Source organism: Dermacentor variabilis, unplaced genomic scaffold (assembly GCF_050947875.1).
Source record: "Dermacentor variabilis isolate Ectoservices unplaced genomic scaffold, ASM5094787v1 scaffold_28, whole genome shotgun sequence".
Taxonomy (NCBI): Eukaryota; Metazoa; Arthropoda; class Arachnida; order Ixodida; family Ixodidae; genus Dermacentor; species Dermacentor variabilis.
In genome coordinates, this window is record NW_027460456.1 from 91,275 (window position 1) to 98,635 (window position 7,361).

The following is a 7,361-nucleotide window of genomic DNA, read 5'->3' on the forward strand; positions in this document are numbered from 1 at the left end:
TCGTGAAAAGGCACCATGGAAATTCAACACGCCCATCGCACCGCGCATCGCAATCTGAGCAGAAAATACGGCAGTGCACTACCCTTGTAGTCACGGGCAACCTTCTAGGCTACCCTTAGGTGTGACGTCACCAAGCCTGGCTATAAAAACGGCGGCCGATCGTCACCTGGTCAGAGGGCATGGTGGCATTCGCGCAAGCATGTCAACTAACTTAGCTTGGTAGACGGTGCATGCTCTGCTGTTTCTTCTTCGCGTGAGGGGCCTGTCATACCGGGCAGCTCGTGAAAAGGCACCGAAAAATTCGAACCGGCCATCGCGCCGCGCATCGAAATCGGAGCATCAGATACGGCAGCACAGTAGGCGAGTGCTCACGGACTACCTTATTGGCTACCCTTGCGTGTAACGTCACCAAGCCCGTATATAAAGACTGTGGCCGATCCTCACCTGGACAGGGCAGGGTGGCAATCGCGCAAGCATGTCAACTAACTCCACTTGGTTGACGGTGCAGGCTCTACTGTTTCTACATGGCGTGGAAGGCCTGTCTTACCTGGCAGCTCGTGAAAAGGCACCATGGAAACTGAACTCGACGATCCCGCCGTGCATCACAATCGGAGCAGAAGATACGGCAGCACACTACCCGTGTGCTCATGGACTACCTTCTTGCCGACCCTTGAGTGTAACGTCACCAAGCCGGACTATAATGACGGCGGCCGCTTGTCACCTGGTCCGAGGCCACGGCGGCATTCGGGCAAGCATGTCCGCTAACTTCGCTTGGTAGACGGTGCAGGCTCGGCTGTTGCTTCATCGTGTGGAGGCCTGTCTTACCTGGCAACTCGGTAAAAGGCACCATGGAAATTCAACCCAGCCATCGCGGCACGCATTGCAATCGGAGCAGAAAATACGGCAGCACACTACCTTTGTAATCACGGGCTACCTTCTTGTCTATCCTTGCGCATGAAGTCACCAAGCGCGGCTATAAAGTAGCCGGCCGATCGTCACCTGGTCCGAGGCCACGGCGGCATTCGCGCTAGCATGTCAGCTAACTTGGCTTCGTTGACAGTGCACGCTCTGCTGTTGCTTCATCGCGTGGAGGGCTTGTCTTACCTGGCAGCTCGTGAAAAGGCACCATGGACACTCAATTCGACCATCGCGCCGTGCATCCCAGTAGGAGCAGAAAATACGGCAGCACACTAACCTTGTGATCGCGGACTACCTTCTTGGCTACCCTTGCGTGTAACGTCACCAAGCCCGGATATCAAGACGGCGGCTGATCGTCACCTGATCAGAGGGCACGGTGGCAATCGCGCAAGCATGTGAACTAACTTCGCATGGTTAACGGTACAGGCTCCACTGCTTGTTCATCGCGTGGAGCGCCTGTCTTACCTGGCAGCTCTTGAAAAGGCACCAGAAAAATTCAACGTGGCCATCGCGCCGCGCATCGTAATAGGAACAGAAAATACGGCAGCACACTACCCGTTTAATCACGGGCTACCTTCTTGGCTACCCTTGCGTGTGACGTCAGCAAGAACCGCTGTAAAGACGGCGGCCGATCGTAACCTGGTCAGAGGGCACGGTGGCAATCGCGCATGCATGTCAACTTACTTCACTTGGTTGACGGTGCAGGCTATACTGTTTCTACATGGCGTGGATGGCCTGTCTTACCTGGCAGCTGGTGAAAAGGCACCATGGAAACTCAACTTGACCATCGCGCCGTGCATCACAATCGGAGCAGAAGATACGGCAGCATACTACCCGTGTGCTCGTGGGCTACATTCAGGCCTAGCCTTGAGTGTAACGCCACCAAGCCGGACTATAATAGCGATGGCCGCTCGTCACCTGGTCAGAGGGCACGGTGGCATTCGGGCAAGCATGTGCGCTTACTTCGCTTGCTTGACGGTGCAGGCTATGCTGTTTCTTCATCACGTGGAGGGCCTGTCTTATCTGGCAGCTCATGAAAAGGCACCAGAAAAATTCAACCCGGATATCGCGCCGCGCATCGCAATCGGAGCAGAAAATACGGCAGCGCACTACCCTTGTGATCACGGGGTACATTCTAGGCTACCCTTAGGTGTGACGTCACCAAGCCTGGCTATAAAGACGGCGACCGATCGTCACCTGGTCAGAGGGCACGGTGGCATTCGCTTAAGCATGTGAACTAACTTAGCTCGGTAGACGGTTCATGCTCTGCTGTTTCTTCATCGCGTGTAGGGCTTGTCTTACCTGGCAGCTCGTGAAAAGGCACCTTGGAAATTCAACTCAGCCATCGCGCTGCACATGGAAATCGGACCGTAAGATACGGCAGCACAGTACCCGAGTGCTCGCGGACTACCTTCTTGGCTACCCTTGCGCGTAACGTCACCAAGCCCGTATATAAAGACTGTGGCCGATCGTCACCTGTACAGGGTAGGGTGGCAATCGCGCAAGCATGTCAACTAACTCCACTTTATTTATTTATTTATTTATTTATTTATTATACAGTCCCACATTCGCTCGGAGAGCATTACAGTGGGGGGGAAGTAATACACATGTTAAACAGTTGTAAATATGGTTACATAACACGGTGACGAATAATGCAGTGCAGGCAGCATAACTATGCCAAAACATAAAGGAGAAAAAAAAAAGGAAATGGACTATATGTACATACATACACACATACATGGGCATACATGAACATATGAACACATCTACACTCAGAAATACATATAGTAGGCAAGGAAACGCGGAAAAAAAAGAAAAAACATCGAAACACGCGAAATGATCACATGTCAAGCAGTTCTTCGAAAAAGGCTGAATTTGATGTTTTAGAAACGGTATCCTGAGGCAGAGCATTCCATTCATTGATGGTTTTTGGAAAAAAAGAATACTTTAACAAGTTCGTTCTTCACTTCATTGGCCTTACTTTTAATGGGTGTTCACGGCGATGGGATGTGTAATGCGGCTTAAGCATGTATTTTGATTTATTAATGCCAGTATTGTTGTAAAATATCTTATGAAAAAATTTGTGACGCAAGCAGCGCCGGCGTTCGGCTAACGTCGTAAGCGCTAGGCGTGTTTTCATTTGTGTGACGCTACTACATCTGCGATAGCTCCCAGTGATAAAGCGTGCCGCTCGGTTTTGCACGCGCTCTAAGATGTACTTAAGGTTGTCCTGATAAGGGTCCCATATCGTGCACGCGTATTCAAGAATAGGCCTTACGTATATCGTGTATAATAACTTTTTGGTTGCCAGAGGACAGGGATGAAAATTTCAAGCCAAGAACATTAGTGTGTTATTCCCTTTCGCGGCAATCTCTGCAATGTGATCATGCCAAGTAAGATCGCTTGAGAAGTGAACGCCGAGGTACTTGGCCCCTGTTACGTTCGAAATGGTCGAATTATTTAGCCTGTAAGAATGGGAAACGTCAGTTTTTTTCTAGAAAAGCAAACGTAGTTGCATTTTGATTCATTTAGGGCCATGCCCCAAGTGGTACACCAGTTAGAAATTTTATTAAGGTCATCTTGAAGGATTTTGCTGTCATTTGGATTGTTTACCGCTCGATAAACAACGCAGTCATCTGCGTACAATCGTAGGTTCGACTGGATGTTCTTCGCTATATCGTTAATAAAAATAAGAAATAATAACGGCCCCAGAACAGACCCCTGCGGTACTCCTGACGTGACCGGAACAGCTGATGAGCAACATCCATTTACCACTGTTATCTGTCTGCGGTTTACGAAGTAGTTAATTAACCAGTTCATTAGGTCAGCGGGAATTTTTAAGTGCTGAAGCTTGTGAATTATACAATCATGCCGTACCCGATCGCATGCTTTTTTGAAATCTAAAAACAAACAGTCAACGCTAGTACCTTGATCTAATGCAGTCGTTATGTCAAAAGAAAATTCCGTTAACTGTGTGTCACAAGAAAATCCGGCGCGAAAGCCATGTTGTTCTGTGTAAAAAAAGTTTTGCGAATTCAAATGCCTTATTAGGTTGCTGTATACGATGTGTTCCATAATTTTCGAAGCGCCGCATAGGAGGGAAATTGGGCGATATTGTTCTAAATTATTTTTTGGTCCTTTCTTATGAACAGGAACCACATGAGCAAACTTCCATTCGTCCGGCACGATTCCTTCGGATAATGACGTCATATATATTGTATGAAGAAGATTGCTAAGAGAACTAGCGCATTCTTTCAGCACGCGATTGGGTATGCCATCAGGACCTGTCGCTTTATTTGTGTCTAGGCTGGTAAGGATTTGAAAAATACCATGAATTGATAAAGTGATATCGGGCATTTCCTGAAGAACTGAGGCGCAGGACGGTAAAGGGATATTGCTCATCGGTGAATTAACGGAAAAGGCGGACCTGAGATAATCGTTGAAAGCAGTGGCTTTCAATTCATCATTTGTTATCGTGCCATTGTCAGACGTGATACATTGTATACCAATTTTCTCTTTCCTGGTTTTTTTGGCAAGCTTCCATATAATCTTGTGATTGTTTCGAATCTTTGCGTCTAATGTACTGAAGAAATGACGCTTCGCTTGACTAATTTTAGATTTACAAACTTGCTGGACAGAAAATAACTTTTCAGAAGTAACTGGCATCTTGCTTTTTCTGAGGTTCTGAAAAAGATGGCGTGTTTTTCTAAGGAGTTGACGGATTTCGGGGGTGATCCATGGTTTATCTTTCCGACGTTTGGCAGTTAGTAATTTTGATGGTATGTGCTCCGAAATTAGTGCAACTATTTTATCTTTCAGTACGCTCCAAGCAATGTTAACATCTTTTTCTGAGCAAACCTGTGAAAAAGCTGGAAGAAAATCAGTTAATTCCCTGTTCATTGCCTGGTAGTTTCCCTGATCATAAGAGTATATAAGTTTTGGAGTAAGTCGAGCTCTATTTTGGTGTGGATAAGAAACGCTGGTTAAAACGACAGCGTGGTCGCTGATACCGGGAACACAGACAGGTGGAGACACCAGATCAGTTTCATTTGTGAAAAGGAGATCGAGGGTGTTGGATGACAGAGCAGTAACTCTGGTTGGGGACTCGACGCACTGAGTCAGGTTGAAGCTACTTGTGAGGTCAAGCAATGCAGAATGCAACGATGAGTTTGATAAATTGGTCGGCAGACCGCCACCCCAGGACACGTCTGGTAGGTTGAAGTCACCCCCCAGTAGAACAACGTCACAAGAAACTGACGCCAGTGCTTCGGACAGGCTAGATATAGCTCTACTATCATTTCCTGGTGGCCTGTAGAACGAAGCTATTGTAATTGTCCTACCAGTTTGTGAAGCAACTTTACACAGGACAAGCTCACAGTCTATGTTGCAAAGATCGATCGGCCAGCTTTGCAAGTTATCTGAAACAAGTATAAATACGCCCCCTCCGTGTCTGTTCCTATCCGAGCGATAAACCGTGTAGCCTGTTGGGAACACTTCAGCATTTGAAACTGTGTCATCCAGCCAAGATTCAGTGCCAATGATAATGTCCGGACAATGCAGCGAAATTACGAGCGCGAACTCGTCAGCTTTATTTTTTATGCTGCGACAGTTAATAATTATAAGCTGCAAACTTTGTTTGTCATGTGCAGAATGGTGAACTTCGTGGGTTTGCTATGATTTGCACTGTACTACCTCTTTTGCCTCGTTATCAAATATGTAGGTGCTGTTTCCAATATTCAAACGGTTATACCGAAGCTTAAAGGGGTGACGTTGCTTTTTGGCGAATGAAATTAGATGCTTTCTTTCTAAGCGAACCTGCGCGGAGTAGTCCTCACTCATAGCGTAAGTTGTTTCTTTAAGCTTCCGACCTTGAAGCAAGACCTTCTGTTTAGTTTTGTAGGACGAAAAAGCAACTAAAGTTGGTCGTGACTTTTGCGTGCTGTATCGCCCTATCCTGTGAGCGCGTTCAATATCACTGTGACTGATGCTCACACCAAGCAGATCCTTACACAAACAGATAACATTTTTTTCTGCCTCATCCCAGGTTTCTCTTTCGGTATCCGTAATGCCATAGAAAACAAGATTGCATCGCCTAGATCGGTTTTCTAAGTCGTCGTTTTTTCCTGACAAAGTTTGAACTTGTTTTGTCAGAGATTCTACAGTCGACTGAAGGTTCGTGACAGCTTTCTGTGTGCCTCTGAAGGACTCAATCTCTTCTTCTACTTTGGATAGCTTTGTTGCCAAACAATCTAGTTTCTCCGTGAATTCGCATTAATTTGACTGAATAACTGAGACCTCCTTCAAAAGTTTTTGCTGGTTTTCTTGAATTACAGGAATGACATCAACAGCTTTCATGAGCTTCGCAACCTGAGCCTCTGTCAGAGGTCCAGGATTCAGCTCAACGTCTCCGGACAAAAGTACAAGCAGATGCGTAACAAAGCTCGTAATGCAAAACCACGTGAAAGGCACACTTCCAATAAAGCGAATAGCAAGGAACAACGGCCACGGTGTCGACAGAAAACGGCGCTTCTTAGGTTTAGGAGTAGCATAATATGCGACACCAACCTGCACAAAGACGGCACGTAAGCGCATGGTAGTGCTCTCGTCGACACCGGGCCCCGTTGTGATGGCGTGAGGCTGCCGCTTTAGTACTTGATGGTCTGTTGGCGACGCCCTCTGTCCGCTAACGTTTTCTGTGACGGTTGACATGGTCGAAAGATCCAGCGATGATCCCGCCATTTCCACCGGGTATCGGTAGGCGTGACAAGGTGGCGGTGATAGCGCCGACATTAGTAGCCCAGCTGCCGCGATCTGCACAAAGACGGCACGTAAGCGCATGGTAGTGCTCTCGTCGACACCGGGCCCCGTTGTGATGGCGTGAGGCTGCCGCTTTAGTACTTGATGGTCTGTTGGCGACGCCCTCTGTCCGCTGACGTTTTCTGTGACGGTTGACATGGTCGAAAGATCCAGCGATGATCCCGCCATTTCCACCGGGTATCGGTAGGCGTGACAAGGTGGCGGTGATAGCGCCGACATTAGTAGCCCAGCTGCCGCGATCTGTACAAAGACGGCACGTAAGCGCATGGTAGTGCTCTCGTCGACACCGGGTTGACGGTGCAGGCTCTACTGTTTCTACATGGCGTGGAAGGCCTGTCTTACCTGGCAGCTCGTGAAAAGGCACCATGGAAACTGAACTCGACGATACCGCCGTGCATCACAATCGGAGGAGAAGATACGGCAGCACACTACCCGTGTGCTCATGGACCACCTTCTTGCCGACCCTTGAGTGTAACGTCACCAAGCCGGACTATAATGACGGCGGCCGCTTGTCACCTGGTCCGAGGGCACGGCGGCATTCGGGCAAGCTTGTCCGCTAACTTCGCTTGGTTGACGGATGCAGGCTATGGTGTTTCTTTATCGCGTGGAGGGCCTGTCTTACCTGG